Below are 19,026 nucleotides of genomic sequence, written 5' to 3'. Positions count from 1 at the left end.
CTAAACATTGTCTAGAACCGACCAATCCTCCTTATAAAAAATTGAAACCATTTAAACCTCATAGGATTTTCTAACGCATCAAGCTTGTAGTGATAAGAATAATACGGATACATATATGTAATAGTCATGCTCTTTTTAACAACAGTTGTGTGTACGCTAGGTATCTCGTGTAGTTGAAATATTCTAGAAGTACATACTTTCATTCAAGGCAAAAAATGTATATTCCTCCATATTAATAAATTGACAAAATAATTTTAGTCGATGCAACAATCTGCAAACATTAAAAAAATTATTTATATGTTACATGAAATGCCACTATTTTCAATTTTTTCAAAGTAATGTTGGTAAAACAACAAAATGACACACCATATCAAATGCATAAAATATATAGTAATGTATGTATCCTTAGAATACCCGCATCTTTCAACCTTTATGTGAATTTACAATAAATATTTCCTTAAATATTCTTTTCAATGTATCCTTTATATGTGAGGATATTTCTCTGTTTTGACTGTTTCAAGAACAAAAAAGAATTCTAGCCTCTAAAAAATATTAATATAGAGAACTGTCGAGGCAGTTATTGATACATTCTGCGATGTTCGAAGTCATCATTCTGCCTCTATTTACTGTTAAATGAACTCTCGACCACTTCCCATACCTAGCACCCTCTAGGTACTCCTTAACTCTATGATCAACCATTTCCACCTTAGCCATTAATTGATCAAAATCCTTCTTTCGATAAGTCTTAGTCATAATGTAGAATATAGGGTTGTTCTACTCCTCCTGATGTATGTACAGACATTCTTCTAAAGATGTCACATGCATGTGCAATGAGATACATTTGAAAATAAAATGCTGACACTATTCATAATACTTTAATTTGTATCTAATACAACACATATTTTTCCATGCTTGCTGGATGTATTTTTGAATTGTTCAAAAAACCATATCGATGAACATTAATTTTCTTTGTCTACAACTCCATCTGTCAATGACAATATGAAACCTTATCAGAAATCAACACACATGATCGTTTGTTGATATAAGAGTAACACTATATATCAGTTATTATCCAAAAATAAACACGTTCACAATCACAAAAACACATACCTGCCCCATCCAGTGTGATTGTTCATACAATTTGTAAGCTCCACAATAATGTGATTGCTTATAAAAATTTCTTTTTGTAAGCTCCACTAAAATATGCAACTGTGACAATAACAACCGATCTACTAAAATTGAACCCTCTCATCAATGGTCTCAAGGTATGAAAAGATACATGAATTCATGTTTGTCCGACTTGTGCATCATTATATATGATTTGAGATACACAATATTTAACATGTGTATATATGTCTACATTTGCCTATATATATCTGATTGTTTGATCTTTATCATTTCTAATGTACGTTCAATAGCACATCATGCTTGGTAGTAAGACATCTTTATTCCCCATTGAATTCTATAACATTCCCGAATTCTGAGTATGGATTCTCTTATGGTTGACCAATTTAGAAATAGTCACACCACTTACAAACCCAATTATTTCTTGGAGTTTGGTTAGTATATTATCATCAATGGATACATATGTTCACTATTAAAGTATCTCACTTTGAATTCATCTGACTTTTCTTGACACAAAGCCTTTACACTCTAGCCACATTTAATCAAAAAGCACATTGACACATAATTGTACAATTGTTTTGATCATATTAATGCATACACTAGATACATTTCAAATATATAATGCTTCAATGATTCACAATATCTCAAATAATGATAGCTATTCATGTATCATCCATATCAGCGATCACTATAACTATTTGATAAATCTTAATTATTAAATTGTTGAATGTAACATATTCATATCACTAGTCTAATACATGTCATAAACATCTGTAATAGCCTTATATTAGAGATACAAAATGTATCATGTATCACTTCATACTCATTTGTTGTATGTATCACTTACAATCCATTATATTTATTTACTACCTTTTCATGCTTAACAAATAGATACACATTCACTTATAATGATTCATATCATACCACAAAAAAATCTATAGAGATACCAATTACAAATTTGAGTTTACACTATTAAAAATTTAAAACTAATCTATATTATGAATATCCTATCAACATATAATAATCATCGAAAAGATAAAAAAATATCACCATGATATATTTGTTAAAAAAAACATTGTAACATAAATATTATAAATTAGAAAATCAAATACTCTCAAACTGTTTTCTACCACATCTTTTATTTTAAAATTTAAATTGTGCTATATTTTATATTTCTTCATTACAGCTATGAGAGTTACTTTATCCTTATACAATTGTCTTGTCTTCACCTTTGTTTTCTATGAATCACTTATGTAATTTTATGACTTTCAATTTCTGAAATATTATATGAATCACAAATTATTTATTTAACTATAGCAAGAGATTAGGTTGCCTTTTTTTGACCTTTGACACATTTAATTCTCCGGATGTACCATCAGAGTTATATATCTCTCCACCATTCTTCTCTATTATATCAACAAATAGGGCATAATTGCAAATCCGAACTCATTTTGTTCACCTCGAAAAATAGTTTACACCCATATCGTTCTTAATTTTGAATGGAGATGAGTTACCTTCTATGATTTATCTGATTTCCAAGTTTTTCCTGATCTCATTGATCTACAACTTGGCTAAATTGGTTGCTTTCAAATTAAAAAATGAAATCAGTTGTCTAATAGAAATTCCATCACATACGTAACCTTCATAACTCACATCACTTACCAAAATACTTCAATATCTCAACAAAATCAATACATTCATATTGTATCAACCAATTTTGTCGAGTAATTTAAATTATTCGCTATTTGGGCAGCAAATGTGACCTGATGGAGATTATGGAATTTGAATTTTAAAATTTGTGAATCGTGAGAATTAAAATCAATTTTATGTTTGTTTTCCTTATTTAATGCAACAACCAACTTTTGCAATCTATCACACCTAATATATCCAGAAAAAACTAATGTATTTGGATGACTTTTGTTTTAGGAAAATTTTGTAAAATAGTAAAGAGTAGGGATAGAACAATATCAGCCTGGTGACGTGACGCCACCACAAGCTAGAATTCTCTTATTTAAAAAAATTCAAACAAATAGCCTTCCCTACATTCAGTCATATACATTCCACCTTCCACTTACGAATTATGCCTCTAGCAAATCTCCCTCCTTCACTTGTTATAGCTCATCAATCCTGCGCACAACGTCCCATTACTTCTAACAGTTGTTATCGTTCTCCCATGCTGCCTTCAACATAGTGATCAATTCCACAAACATCCAACAAATTTATGTTACTCAAGCATTGTGATCTTAACCTACACTCTTCAAATTAAGCCTTATATTATTTATTTACTTCCTAACCCTCACACCCTACTCATTAATTCCCAATTACCCATTAAAGGTGCATTAGCATTGCATCTCACTCGCCAACCTCGATTAAGGTATCTAAAACCAAGACTAGATTCTTCACAAATCCGGAAATGATGCAAAAATTTTCCTATTTACTTGATCTATATTTGCACATAAATAACACTACCCATCTGCATCAAAACTAAAAAACAGAGACGGTTTCAACAACCTTCTTATAAATTCTTTTTAAACATTGTACGTCTTGTAAAAAATGCCCGTACAAATTGTTACATCAGTTTCTCAGTTCTTGTGGCTTGTTGTTGAAGATGTGAACACGTTGGGTTTCCACGACCTCACGGCCTAATGGATTTTTTTTCTCTAAATTTAAAGTAGTTCAACACGCTACTAAAAAATCCTCAAGACTCTCCAGATATTTCACTTTATAAATCTATTATTGCTATCGAGAATTGTGTTGCCCACTTAAAGCCATACACGAAACTCAGTGCTAATTCCTATTAAATATCCCAATTTCTTCACAATATCCAAGTTTTCCACTTTTCGTTTCCTTAAATGCATGTTCAACCTACTGATATAGAAGATAGGTAACTCACTTTTGTATTACTACATTTAATGTCGTTTACCATTGTCCTTCAACAAAACCTCTTCTTTTCAATTGATGACTCAATTACATTTGATACACATGGAGATTGAGATGAAGATGAGGATAAGAATGGAGAGTCGTGAAAAAAAAAGAATTCACCAATGCAGGCTTCTATTTGAGGAAGAAGATTAATGAAAAAAAGGAATTTACCTATGATCCTCAACTCGGCCAACCACACACTAATAGTTCATGCAAAATGACCTCATATTTTTGTGACCCACCCAAACCGCCCATATTTTAATTAGTTGGGTGAGTTATTTTTCACATGGGTAAAATATGAGTTCATACCCATATTTGATCCATTAAAATATGGGTAAAATATGAATTAGTCAAATTAGTTAAGCTTCTATCTTTTATTTACTCAGAATTCATGATATCACAAAAATAGTGTAACTTTTCTTCCTTATTATGTTATTCTATAGTACTAACTATTCTTATGTTAATTGAAAAGGTGAAGTATTTTGACCCTCCAAAAATATATAATTCAAATGTACATCTCTTTTTAATTGTAATTATATTTATTTGTTTTTATATTGCATAATCAATAATTGTGTAAAATAAGAAAATCATGTAATAGCTTGACATTTCTTAAAGTGCATTAAGTATGTTTTAGTCCTAAAATGCAAATATTCATTAACTTTGAAATTAAAAATATTTTCATCTTGATATTACATGAATTTATTTTATATTTAAAATTTATATGATATTTTTTTATTTTTATGATACAATAAACCTAAATAAAGCATGTTCAATACATTTCATCTAAAAAGGACTAAAATATCTTCTCCATATTGAATTCTTAAGTAAAGTACTATTTATACATGAAAATATGGGTAAACTAGTATTTTATCCAACCCATTATCCACACAATATTTATCCATATCAAATATGCGATGTTGAATTATTACACATTTTATGTTTTCCCATTTTCAGCCCGCCCAAATTTGACTCAACCAGCCCATTTGCCACCACATATTCACTAACGATCATCAAGGTAATCTGCATTCCCACTTGCATACACTTTTCTTTAGTACTAAACCATGAAAGTGCCTCATTACCTTTTACTGTGACCTCTACCATCTTCCTATTGATCGTCCTATGTGTCTTTTTTTAAATTAATAAAAAACAGTCGCACCACTACTTTTATATTTGACGTTCTTTCCAGTTCAATAATTTCCTTCTAATGCTTTTACATAACACTAACTTTTTCATCTTCCAACCCTCCCGATAAATTTTCAACTTCTTCATCGATCTTAACATACCTTTAAGCATTCCATTTTTTCCTTCTGGTTACTTGTCCAGTTTGTCACTTTCGTCGTGTTCTGCTTACTGTCACGCCTCAAGCTACCCCAAGATGCGGACAAGGAACCTAGGGCCACAAGTGATCCCAAGCTAACCCTGCTGGCATGAGCATGAGCATACTTAAGATAATTAAGCTGATGAAGAAGCTAAATCATAATTTATAATGAAAATATAGGGAATACCCATATACTAAAATTGATATAATATGAATATGATGAGTTTAATACAATGAAGTTACTCACTCAATACTAAGTTGAAGATAACTACGTCTGAAATAAGCCTCTAAACTGGACTCGAAATACTGGGATAAGCCCCAGCTAAATCTAGCAAAATTGAAACTAAATGACGAAAGACTGAAATGAAACTGATGATTTTTGTTCTCAGAGAATGAGGACTAAACAGCAAATCTGTTGAACTAAAATCATAAATAAATCTATGCGTGATCTGGATGCTGAGAACCTGAAACTACATCACGAAAAGATGTAGCGAAAGTATGGGTCAGTACTTGAAAGGTACCGAACATGTAGGATATAGTAAATCTTAAATAATACATAAAAGAACAAGCACAAAGCAAGTATAATAATCTGAGCGTGATATAGAGAATTCTGAGCTAACTAAATGTAATGATCAATTTATAACATGCTAAAACTAAATACTGAGTATAATGATAAATGGTCAATGCAAGAGAGTCTAACGGAACAGTGGGAGATACTAATAAATGATAATAAAACCACATGAGCCATATGTAGAGTCCGATGTATACGCCCCATCGGGAGGACCCAATATCCCATGCCACAGGTATAAAAGCAAGCTGGTGTGATCACAAAACTGATTTCCCACGTAGGGGACTCACAACCTACTTGGCTTGTAGTTGTAGGACTTATGGGGTACGCTGAACCCTAGGTGAACTCGGTATTATGCTATTCCCCAGAATTTTGTAATTAAATCATTATGACTGAGTTTCTCTAAATACAGGATAGCTCAAAATAGAACATGCAACCTTAGAATGAAAAATTTAATCTGTTAATGATGCATTAAAAACTGAGGCATACATAACTGGATAGCTGAAATATCTGACCAAGCATATGTAATTCAACAACTACAGAACTAGAAAGCTAGGGTTCTGAAATTTTTGTGATAAACTGAATAATAACTTTAAAATATTATTTGGAAAATATATTAAATAAATTAATGAAGTTCTATCAAAGTTATAAAAACCCTGGGTTTAATCATGATAGGATAATCAAGAACTGACTGAAAACTAGAGACCCAATGGGTGGAAGGAACCCACTAGCGAAATCCCACATACCTGGTCATGAAATTCACGAAGAAACACTTAGATTTTGGGGTTGGAACTGCTGGAGCCTTGCGACGTTTTTGAACTAGGGTGCTTGACATTTTTCATCTTCCATGCTTCTAATTTCTACGTTTTAATTAATGATTTGACTTAGGGTAAGTTTAAGTTATGTTTTTAGGCTTAAACTGACTAAATTTTATTATTTAGGGTATAAAAATGATGTATCTTAGGGGTTAAATGAAGAAGTAAAGACCAAAAGAACCGTGGGTAAGTTGTTATAAGACCAAACGATGACTAAGAATGACGGTCCATTGTTCCATCGATGGTCCGTCATTTGGTCCGTAGGTTGGGCGTGTTCGACAACCCTATACTAAAACGGGCATAACTTTTTAGTAGAAGGTTGGATTTTAGAAAGGTCGGTGGATATGGAATAATTCAATAATCTATCTTTGGGTATGTCATGGGACACCTAATTAATTTTGTGCTACAAGTTATGACCATTTGATGTTGACCCAACTGTACGTCACCCTTAACACCAAACTAATTTCAACCTACGGTCAGACCTACGAACCATGGGTGCACCTACGCACCGGCTATTCATGTGTGGCTCTTGTCAGAGAGTGGGTGAATGGGGTCTCAATCAACGGTCATAGACTATGGACCGTAGTCTGACCTACGGACCATAAGTCCGTCCGCCGATCAAGACTTAACCAATTTTCATGGGATGAGATTATTGGGAGTTTCTAACCCCATCGATGGATGTGCAGGTTGGACCGTGGGTCAGGCTATGGTCTTTCGATGCCACCGTTAGTTGCACCTGTAGATTTTTCTGTAAATATAGTTTTTGGACTATTTTGGATACGGGGTGTTACATTATCTTACCCTTGGGAACATTCTTCCACGAATGAAGATTAAACCACCTCGAATAGAGGGAGAGAGCTGCAAACCGTACTACTAAACACTGAGAACTTGGTTTATGACTGAATTATGTTCTTAGAACATGCAATTACGCTGAAAATGTAAGTACAAACTGAGGGAACATGATTATAAGATTGAATCACGAATGAATTACTGGAAAATAAAGAGGAACTATTATCTCAAACTGGAGTGGAATGAAAGGAAAGAGATGAGGATACTTTACTTTCATGGCTGCTTCTGCTTCCCATGTAGCTCCCTCTATGGACTGACTCCTACACAAAATCTTGACTGAAAAGACTTCTTTATTTCTCAACCTCATAACCAGAAGGTCAAGAATCTCAACTGGTACATCATGATAAGAAAGACTACCTTTCACCAGCACACACTCTAATGGCACTATGGAGGCTGGGTCACACACACAGTTCTTCAAGAGAGAGATATGGTAGACCGAATGTACTGAAGCTAAGTTTGATAGTAACTCTAACTAATATTCCACCTTGAAAATCCTTTTCAAAATCTTGTAAGGGCCTACATATCTAGGACTGAGCTTCACTTCGTGCCAAATCTCATCACTCCTTTCATAGGTGAGACTTCTAAAAAACCCAATCATGAAGTTGGAACTCTAGTTACCTTCTCCTTACATCTGAATATGATTTCCAACGACTTAGGGCTGTCATAAGTCTATCTCTTATGAGTTTCACTTTATCCATAGCATAAAATACCAAATCTGGCCCTATCAAAGCGCTTCACCGACTTCAAACCAACCAACACGAGATCTACATCTACACCCATATAAATCCTCATAAGGGGACATCAAAATGCTGGAATGGTAGATATTATTGTAGGCAAACTCAATAAGAGAAAGTTGATCATCCCAACTACCTTTTAAATCGATCGTACAAAATCTCAACATATCCTGTAAGGTCTGAACCGTACGCTCTGCCTGCCTATCCGTTTGTGGAGGAAATGTTGTACTAAGGTTAACTTAAGTACCAAGACCCTTCTGAAATGACTTCCAGAAATGAGAGGTGAACTGAGGACCTCTATCTGAGCTGATAGACAAAGGAACCCCATGAAACCTCACAATTACATTAAAGTAAAGCTTGACATAGTCCTTTGCCAAATCTGTAGTCTTGACCACCAAAAAGCGAGAAGACTTAGTCATCCTATCAACAATTACACAAATGGAGTCATGTTGTCTGCGAGTACGCGGTAACCCTGTGATGAAATCCATATTTATCACTTCCCACTTTCAAGTAGGAATGTCGATCTCTTGAGTCATACCTCCTTGTTTCTGATGTTCTACCTTTACTTGCTCGCAATTGGGTATCTTACTCACAAAGTCTGTTATATCCCTCTTCATTCTATTCCCAACAATAGACTTCCCGCAGATTGTGGTACATATTAGTGGCACCTAGATGAATAGAATACCTAGAGTTATGGGCTTCTACAAGAATTTGTTGTTTCAACTCGCCCACATCAAGAACACACAATCTTCCATTGTAGTAAGGTACACCATCTCACCCTTGGGATAAAATCTCCACTCTCTCATTGAGGACTACATTCTTAAGTTCAAGAAAAATTGGATCACTGTCTTGCTTTTCCTTAACCTCCATTACCAAATAAGATTCTTCCACATTATGAACTTTTACACCACAATCTGATATTCTCGGAAGACGAACTCCTAAAAGAGCAAGCCTGTGAACATCCTTCACTAGCTCCTTCCTTTCATCCTCAACGTGGGCTACACTACCCATATATAATCTGCTAAGAGCATCTTCTACTACATTCGTCTTACCAGGATGGTAATGCACACTCATATCATAATCCTTAAGGAACTCAAGTCATCTCCTCTTGCAAAGATTCAACTCTTTTTGGATGAACGCATACTGAAGGATCTAATGGTCAGTGAACACCATACAAGTAGTGTCTCCAAATCTTGAGTGCAAACAACACTGCTTTAAGCTCGAAGTCATGAGTTGGATAGTTCTTCTCATGAACCTTAAGTTGTATAGAGGCATAAACTATAACCTTATCTTGCTGCATCTACACACAACCTAGGCTAACTCTTGATGCATCAGAATAGATCACATAACCATCTAAAACCTCTAGTAGAGTCAAACAGGAGTTGTAGTCAATCTATTCTTCAGTATGCAAAGTTTTTCTCACAATCATCTGAGCATTGAAACTTGACCATCTTCTGAGTCAACCTAGTCAATGGTGAGGCTATAGAGGAGAATCCTTCCACGAACCTTTTATAATAACCCGCTACACCTAAGGACTTCTGATGTCTGTAGCAGATGTAGGTCTGGCCATTGTTTCACTAGTTTTAGATTCAATGAATCCACTTGGATCCCTTCACTATATACAATGTGACCAAGGAAAGCAACATATGCAACCAGAACTCACATTTGATAAACTTAGTGAATAACTAGGGATCCTTGAGAGTCTGTAAAACATTTTTCAAATGACTTGCATGTTCTTCCTCATTCCTATAGTAAATGAGGATATCATCAATGAAGACGATAATGAAAAAGTTCAAGTACTATTTTAACACTCTTTTCATAAATTTTATGAAATACGCATGAGCATTGGTTAGTTGAACGACATAACTACAAATTCGTTATGACCATACTTTGTTCAGAAGGTTGTTTTCAGAATGTCACTATCTCTGGCTCTAAGATGATGATAACCCGATCGGAGGTATATTTTTGAGAAGTGACTAGCATTCTGATGTTGGTTAAGCAAGTCATCAATCCTGGGGATGGGATACTTATTCTTGATTGTGACCTCGTTCAACTTTTTATACTAAATGCACATTCTCAGAGAACCATGTTTCTTCCTTACGAACAACATTGGTGCGCCCCATGGTGAAATACAAGGTTTGATGAAGACCTTATCAAGAAGGTCTTTCAACTGCTCTTTCAATTCCTTAAGCTCTACTGGAGACATTCTGTAAGGAGGAATAGAAATAGGTTGGGTGTCTAGAAGGAGATCAATTCCAAAGTGGATTTATAGAAATGCTTTTTGAAATTTACAGACTACAGGAACTGATTAAAGAGTTGGGGTTTCAAGGATAGAATCCTTAACCCGAACCATATGATAGAGATAACGTTAGATATCATATTTTGGGCCTTAAGATAAGAAATAAATCGACCCGTAGGCGCTAAGCTACTACCCTTCAATTCTAAGATTGGCTCGTCTGGAAACTGAAAACGAATAGTCCTAGTTTGACAATCAACCGAGGCATAACATGAGTGTAACCAATCCATACCTAGAATGACATCAAAGTCTACAATTTCTAACTCTACTAGACCTGATGAGGTTACTTTCTGAGAGACCGTGACAGGGCAATTTTCGTATACCCATTTAGCTATCATTAGGTCACTGACTGGAGTAGATACTTAGAAAGGTTCTAAGAGAGTTTCTAGACTAACACTGAATTGGAATGCTACATAAGGAGTTACAAAGGAAAGAGTAGCCCCTGCATCAAATCATGCATAAATATCAAGGTCAAAGACTCGTAACGTTTTAGTAACTACAATAGGAGAACCTTTCTGATTATGGGGAGCTTGAAGAGAACACAACCTATTCTAGGGTGACCACCACCTGTACCAGATGATTTACCCTGTAGAGTTGGGCGACTTGCTGGTGCTGCATAAGTTGTAGATTGAGCTCTACCATTACCGCCTCCTTGACCCTTTCTAGAATGACAATCCCTCAACCTATGACAAAACTAACCACACCCAAAAAAATCACTCTTTTACTGCAACAGACTCACCTAGATGGTTCTTACCACACTTAGGGCAAGTGGGGTAAGTCTTGGTTCCCGAAACACTTCCTTGAGATTTAGAGCCTGGTATTCTAACCTTCTGGTCATACATGTTCTTGGAGGATGGAACACTAGTGGACTAAGGGGCGGGAGATTAAAACTTATGCTGATTCTGCGAGCGATTTCCACCACCTGATCTTTGCTGAGAGTAATTATAGTTCCCAGTCCTAGCCTACTTATTCTCCTTAGCCAGTTCCTTAAACTTATCATTCTTAACCTGCTGAGCAGAAGTCATAATCCTAGAGATGTTCGTATCTCCAAGTAACATAGCACTTCTACACTCAGTTTTCACCATATACGACACTCCATACTAGAACTTAATCATCTAAGCTGTGGAGTCATCAACCATGTGAGGAGCATACCTGGAGAGGTTGTTAAACTTCAGCCCAAACTCTTGGACTCTCAAGATACCCTGCCTCAAGATCATGAATTCCTGAGCCTTTGCCTCTCTCAACTCTATTGGGAAAAACCTGTCGAGAAAATTCTCACTAAAGTAATACCAAGTGATAGGAGCTGCATTAGCACCTCTATTCTCCTTCTACTGAGGGTACCAGATATGAGCAACATACTTTAACTAGTATGATGCCAACTCAACCCTATTATTCCTAGTGACTTGCTTTACATCAATGATTTTCTTGATCTCATCCAAGAAATTTTAAGGATCCACATTAGTATGTGATCCTAAGAACACAGGCGGATTCATCCTAACAAAGTCACGGACACTTAGTACTACTGATCCACCATTTTCATTCAAATGAACATTAACCTGATTGTTCTGGTTAGTCATACTCTAAGCCAACATCCGTTTAACATTTCTGTATTCAGCACTAGAGACTTCCTACTCTGGGACTGGAGGAGCTGCGTTTGCATTCCTGGGATTCGCATTCCTAGTGTTATCTCTACGAGGAGACATGATCTGAAACATAGAACGTCAAGTTAGAATGGAATAAGATACTACCTCACGCACAATAAGATTACCAAGAAAGTGAAGTTTTTCCTAAAACACATCATACCCTCCCTCTCATTAGATGTGGTGCACTTTACACCTATGAAAATGACTCTAGTTAGTGCGGCTTTTTAGACATCCTAGGACACTTAAACCTAGTTCTCTAACATTAAGTTTTGTCACGCCGCGAGCTACCCCCGAGATTCTAAAACGGAACCTAGGAACACAAGTAATCATAAGCTAACCATGCTGGCCTTATCATGATCATACTAAAGATAAGAAACTGATGTGGAAGCTCAATAATAATTTATAATAAAAAGATGAGGAATACCAGTATGCTAAAAGTGGTATAATATGAAGACTGATGAATTTACTACAATGAAGTTACCAACTCAACACTAAGCTGAAGCTAAGTACGTCTTGAAATAAGTATCTAAATTGAACTATAAATACATGGAAAGCCCCAGCTAGATGTAGCAAAACTGAAATTAAATGACTAAGGGCTGAAACAAAACTCATGACTGTTACCCTTGGAGAATGAGGACTCACCACTGAATCTGCTGAACTAAATATCGAAGATCGATTTATGCGTGATCTGGGTGCTGAGAAACTGATCCCACATCAAGAGAAGATGTAGCACACGTATGCGTCAGTACTTTAAAGGTATTGAGCATGTAGAATATTGTAAAATTGAAATAATACATTACTGAACAAGCAAAAATCAAATATAATAATATGAGCATGATATAGAGAATTCTTAGCTAAATGAATGCAATGACCAATTTATCACATGCTGAAACTGAATACTAAGAGTATTTATAAATGGTCAATGCAAGAGAGTCTGATTGAACTGTGAGATCTAGAAATAAGCGATAAAAAATCATATGAGCTAAATTTGGAGTCTGATGTATACGCCCCATCGAGAGGACCTTATATACCTTTCCAAAGGTATGAAAGCATTCCGGCGTGATCACTAAATGATTGCCCATAGAGGGGACTTACAACCTACATAGCTAGTAGTTCTGGACTATTTGGGCAAGCTGAACCCTAGTCCAACTCAGTATTATTCTACTCCAATGAATTTTGTAATTAACTAATTATGAGTGAGTTTCTATAAAAACTTGATAGCTCAAAACTGAACATGCAAACTAAGAATGCAACATTTAATCTGATAATGATGCATTAAAAACTTTGACATGTTCTAAATAAGATTATAAAGTTATTATTCAGTTTATCGCATGAATTTCAAAACCCTAGCTTTCTAGTTCTTCAGCTCTTAAATTACACATGCTAGGTAAGATATTTCAGCTATTTAGTTATGGCTTAAACTAACTAAAATCAGATGATTTATTGTCAAAACGACGTCTCTTAGGGTTCAAAATAAGTAGGAAAAGTCTTAAAGACCCCTTGGTAAGTTTTTGTCGGACCAAACAACCACTAGGACTGATGCTCCGTCGTTCCATCAACGATCTGTTGTTTTGGCCGTAGGTTTGGCCTGTTAAGAACGCCTATTACTAAAATGGGCATAATGTTTTATTCAAAGGTCGGATTTTAGCAAGGTCGGTGGATATGGAAAGCTAATTCAATTAGCTACATGTGAATAGGTCATTAGACACCTAATTCTTTTTGTGCTACAAGTTACGACCATTTAAAGTTGATCTAACTGCATTTTCCCCTTAACTGCCTGCTAATTCCAACCTACGGTCAGACCTACGGACCGTGCTGGTCATCCGTGTCTCTTTGTCAGAGAGTGGGTCAATGGGGTCTCAATCGACGGTCAAATACTATGGACCATAGTCTTGCCTACGGACCTTAGGTACGTCCGTCAATCATGACTTAACCAAATTTTTCTGGTCTAAGATTTTTGGGAGTTTCTGACCCCATCGATGGATGAGCACGACGGACCGCGGGTCTGGCTACGGTCCGTCAATGCCACTGTTGGTTGCTCCTGCAAATTTTTCTGTAAAGTTTGTTTTTTGCCTGTTTTAGATACAGGTTGTTACACTTACCTTAATTCTACTGCACCAACAAACAACCCAGAACACTTACTTGTAATTCACATTGGAATCACCAATGCTGTTGTGTAACAAACTTTTTGAATAACCTGTTAATGTAAAACTATATGTACTCCATGTTGTTGCCTTATGTTCACCTTTGTTTCATGCAGTTCCTCTCTTAAACAAACTTGTACACATGTATAATTTATTTCAATAGTTCTTCTCTACTTTCATAGAAGTTGTGTGTGATGTCTCCTCATGTCCGTATACACTATTCAATTCTGCTACTTTATACAACTTTACCAAGAATTTAAATTTAAAATAATCACTGAGCGCAGCCTGGACACATAAAAGATTAAAATATGGTTAAAATTTTATGTTATACTCCTATATTTTTTAGTTCAATGAACAAAAAGACGTACAGACTTGCACGATTGACACTTCAATTTAATTTTTTTTGTGTGTGGATGTGTGGATGCTAGTAACTCTATGTATGGAATAAATTCCTGCCTTTCCTGTTATTACAGTATGTATATTGTAATTCCTATCTTATCCCAGATTAAGGACCAATACAATTATTTCTAAAAAATGCCCCCTCGTGCATTAGAAGTTTTCCATTATGCCATCCATGATCCCCATACACTATCCAGGTATGATTACTTATGAAGTTTAACTTGACTTCTACTACTTTACTACCTATGAGGCTGTGAATGGAAAAGAAAATCTCCATGAAACACCATGCTACGCTATAACAATGAAGAAGAACCAAGGACAAAATCTTCATCGGGTGGGACCGTATCTTCCATAACAAATATTCATCCATGGTAAATTATATGTTGCATATCTTGAGTAACAACAAGAAAAAGACTATCCATCCTCCACGCTAATGAGGAAGGAAAAGATGGAAAATTATTTAGAATGTTTTGAACAGAAAAATCATCGAGAATGTATTCCCCAGAGTTGTAAAAAGATATATGGTATTTTATAAACATTTCAAATTAGTTTTGTTATTAAAAAATATCTTTATAATTCATTAATTTAAAATTATCATTTCTCAATGTTGTACTCTTATAAAACTTGCCATACGTATCAAGATTCATGATGGAGATGCAATCTTTATGCCGATGAACAAAAACAGAAACATTTGTTCTATATAGCATAATCAATCAACTGATTGATTGCACTGATACAACACATACATTGTAGGTAAGTCCTTCATACAATTAAAATCTCAAAAACAGATATGAAGCAAAAACCCTACCAGATGCGCATGGGTAAACTTAATGTTTATGATATGAAAAACGTTTAGGCATATATTTGTGGGCATTGAGGACAATTGGAATAACTCTGTTTAATAGCTCTTTTATAGGTATTCTAAAGTTCTGGTTGGCTATAATTTAAAAAGAAAAACAACTCAAGAACTAAAACAATGGAGTACATGCACATAGGGGTTGATGTAGAAGTTGATAAAACCTTGAAAAATATGGATTGGATCATACTAAATGGTTTTATTTACACCTCAGAATATATGGTAGATATGCATAACAATAATAGAAATTCCTTTAATACTTCTTGGTGTTATTTATTTTTTGGAGTAAAAATTTTGTTAATTATTTAGATTGTAGAAAACAATTACTTTGTAAGTACGATGAAGTGAAGTTGTATTTCAGATGGATGGGTACACATTGTTTTATCCAAGAAAAATATTTGTTTTAAGACTTGTTTAGAGTCGCTAGATAATTTTATATAAAAATTAAGAAAACCAATTTTAAAGGATAAAAACAGTAAATAGATTGAAAATCTTTAAAGGGGTTTCATGGGTTCATATTAACTTCTTACGAAGATTTTGAAAGCACCATAGACGCTCGCTTACTTGCGACTATCCGACAATTAAAGTGTTTGGCTAAAATGCTTAACTTGATTCAAGTTTATTTGAAATCCTTTGAAAAAGTGAAATATCAACCTAATAATCTAATTGAGTTTTCCATAGTGATTTTTTTTTAAAGTTTATTTAGTGTTGATGGATTTATTTTAAATATTTAAAACATAACGGCGTCTCATGGGATTTTAAATTTTTTGACCAAAATACTAACGACAATTAGTAACAAGTAAATAAGAGGTAAAGTAAAAGAGATAGAGAAAGGTGGAACCAAATCCGATTTGTGTCCGTCTAGACCGATATTTGGACCCATTTCATTTTGGGTCTTTTGTCCCATTTAAACGGTACCTGCCCTAATCTAACATGATAATAATAAAAAATTACAAGGGGTAAGGCACAAAAATAACAAAATACAGTATTTTAAAAAATATATTTGGACTCTTTCACTCAATCTCTCCTACTTCTTGTCATGTACGTCGATTTTGTCAGCTTAACTAGATGAAGGAATTTTGAGACTATATGGATCTTCTCGAAATGAGAGAAGGAAAACCATGGTTCATAGTAAACTCGATTGAGTTTTACATGTGAAAATGAGACAAAATGTAAGTAGTGATCAATTAATTTTATAAAGGGGAATCAACTAAAATTTGAACCAAGATGCTATAACTTCATATATCTCATGTAACTGCAATGAATAATTCTTTCTGAAGTATGAGAAAAGTCACAAACCAAGAGATCAACCACATGGCCACACATTGGTGCAAACAGTATTTTTGAACTTATTTTAAAAATCCTAACAAAGAGTTGACTAGAAGGAGGAGACACAATATCAAAGGTGGAGGCTTAAATCAAATTTGCACCATAATTGCTTAAGATGCAAACAAGCAAACTAAAGAAATCTTATTATAATATTACCACGTAAACTACAGCAATTTAACCAATAATGATAAACTATTCTAAGTGATTTTTTTGCCACAAAATAGATTAATTAAGCTTAAAATGTTGCAGCTAATCGAAGATACCAAATAGAGTAAACATTTACACAGATAAAAGAGTAAAAAAAATCGAAGTTAATGTCAAATGCCTAAACAAACTAAGAGAGTAAGCGGGAAAAATAAAACAAAGAACAAGATGAAGATCACAAACAATAAAATAGAGCCAACTCAAGTTAAAATCTAACATTTTCAACCGAATATTAAATGACATGAAGACGAAACCTCGCTATGTGTGTATAACTAAGTATATCTCAAGCTAGCATGGGAAAAGAACATATCATGAAATCAATGATATGGCACATAATGAATAGTAGCTAACTTACCCATGTCCTTTAAGACTGCAAAGAGCTATTGCAGAACAATGAGATTTCTAACAACTGACTATCGCTGAAAATTGATATACAGGCTCATGCAACCCAAAAATCATCAAAAGGAAACAATGAGCAGGGAATTTAGCATTTTCAGTAATAAGATAACATCAAAAAAGAAGAGAAAACACACTAGCCCCATGAAATATGGAGTCGATTATGGTGTTACTCAAATAAGCTAATGTATTTCACCATAACTAACAATAAAATAATAATAATAAAAGGGAATAAGCATTAACTTTGAAGAAAGAACATGAGTTGGAGTGAGGGGGATTCCTAAAAATCAACATGGACTCACATGTATTGCAGGACGAGAAACCTAGGAAGAGGGACAACGAAAGAAAAAAAAAACTATAAAAATAACCATGCTAACAAAAGAAAAACAATTATCAGTAGAAGAAATTTGCAGCAAAACTCAGCTAGATAAATACAAAGACCAGAATATTGAGTACAAGTTCGCAAAAGCTTTAACTTGATATTGCAACATACTCCATGAAGCGACTTAAACATATACATCATATCAAAACATTAGGAATTAAACAAAAAACTAACAGCTAACCAAGCACAAAAAAGAAGTGTTTTCAGACGTTTAAAGTTGTTTCAATATAGAAGGAGAGTTAGGAAGACGTACCTTGTTTTTGCAGCAAACAGGGATGGAGAGAGTGAGGAAAATATCTTCCTACAACGAGAACTCAACCACGAACTACGATCAAAGATTGAAGCACAAAATGTAACTCAAATACTAAAGATATGGTATTCTCTGCTTTTCGAAAAGTATTTAGTCTGTATTTAGAGTATTTTTGCTCAAGCTTTCTTTGTATTTTCTTGCTAGGTAATAACCCAACAAAATAAATATCCTCCCCTCACAATGACTAATTAGTTGGCATATATAAAAAAGAAAATCTAGGGTTCCAAAAAAAAAAGGATGAGAGGGCTCAATTCGAAATTCAAAACCTTTCACCAATTAAGGGAGACCAGACCTACTTTTCTGAGTTTTTAACCTATTCTGAAAGAGGAAAGGGGAAGTGGACGGACCTTATCGGCTCGATTGTCCTTGAGGCGTGACGTGTTTTGGACTGGGAATAGGGAGTGGGCTGGCTGAAATGTTTTTTTCTCTCTGGGAATTAAATTGGCCTGAGAACAACAAAAATTGGATTCGGAATGGCTGGCTGGAAATAAAAATGACTGGGGCTGCTGCAAATAAAAAAATATCGGTCCAACTATGGTTTTGCGATTATGTTAAGGAAATGATCATACAAATAACAAGCGTAGTCAAATCGAATTGAAATGTTAAACGAATGAGTAAATAGGCGCTTCAGCTAAAAAAATCTAAATAAGGCAGATTAATAACAAATTAATTAATGATCTTCTTAACCTTAAAAATATAAAATATTTAACTTAGCAAACTAAAAAGTAATAACTCG

The 19,026-nt window shown here is 34.5% G+C and overlaps 1 long non-coding RNA gene across 2 annotated transcripts; it reads right to left on the bottom strand.

Annotated features, from left to right (window-relative positions):
• Positions 1 to 317: 317 nt before the first annotated feature.
• LOC104646986 (uncharacterized) lies at positions 318 to 18,817 on the bottom strand. Of its 2 annotated transcripts, XR_741153.4 has the most exons (4): positions 18,234 to 18,817; positions 12,913 to 12,973; positions 5,331 to 5,466; positions 318 to 985 (listed from the first exon to the last, which is right to left on the bottom strand). It is a non-coding gene; the product is annotated as an uncharacterized lncRNA (long non-coding RNA). The 2 variants fall into 2 exon arrangements; XR_011220709.1 differs by lacking the exon at positions 12,913 to 12,973.
• Positions 18,818 to 19,026: the final 209 nt, after the last annotated feature.

The sequence above is a fragment of the Solanum lycopersicum genome, chromosome 4 (assembly GCF_036512215.1).
Source record: "Solanum lycopersicum chromosome 4, SLM_r2.1".
In the NCBI taxonomy this organism is placed as follows: Eukaryota; Viridiplantae; Streptophyta; class Magnoliopsida; order Solanales; family Solanaceae; genus Solanum; species Solanum lycopersicum.
The sequence above is the reverse complement of the archived record's forward strand: the minus strand, read 5'-3'. Positions and strand labels throughout refer to the sequence as shown.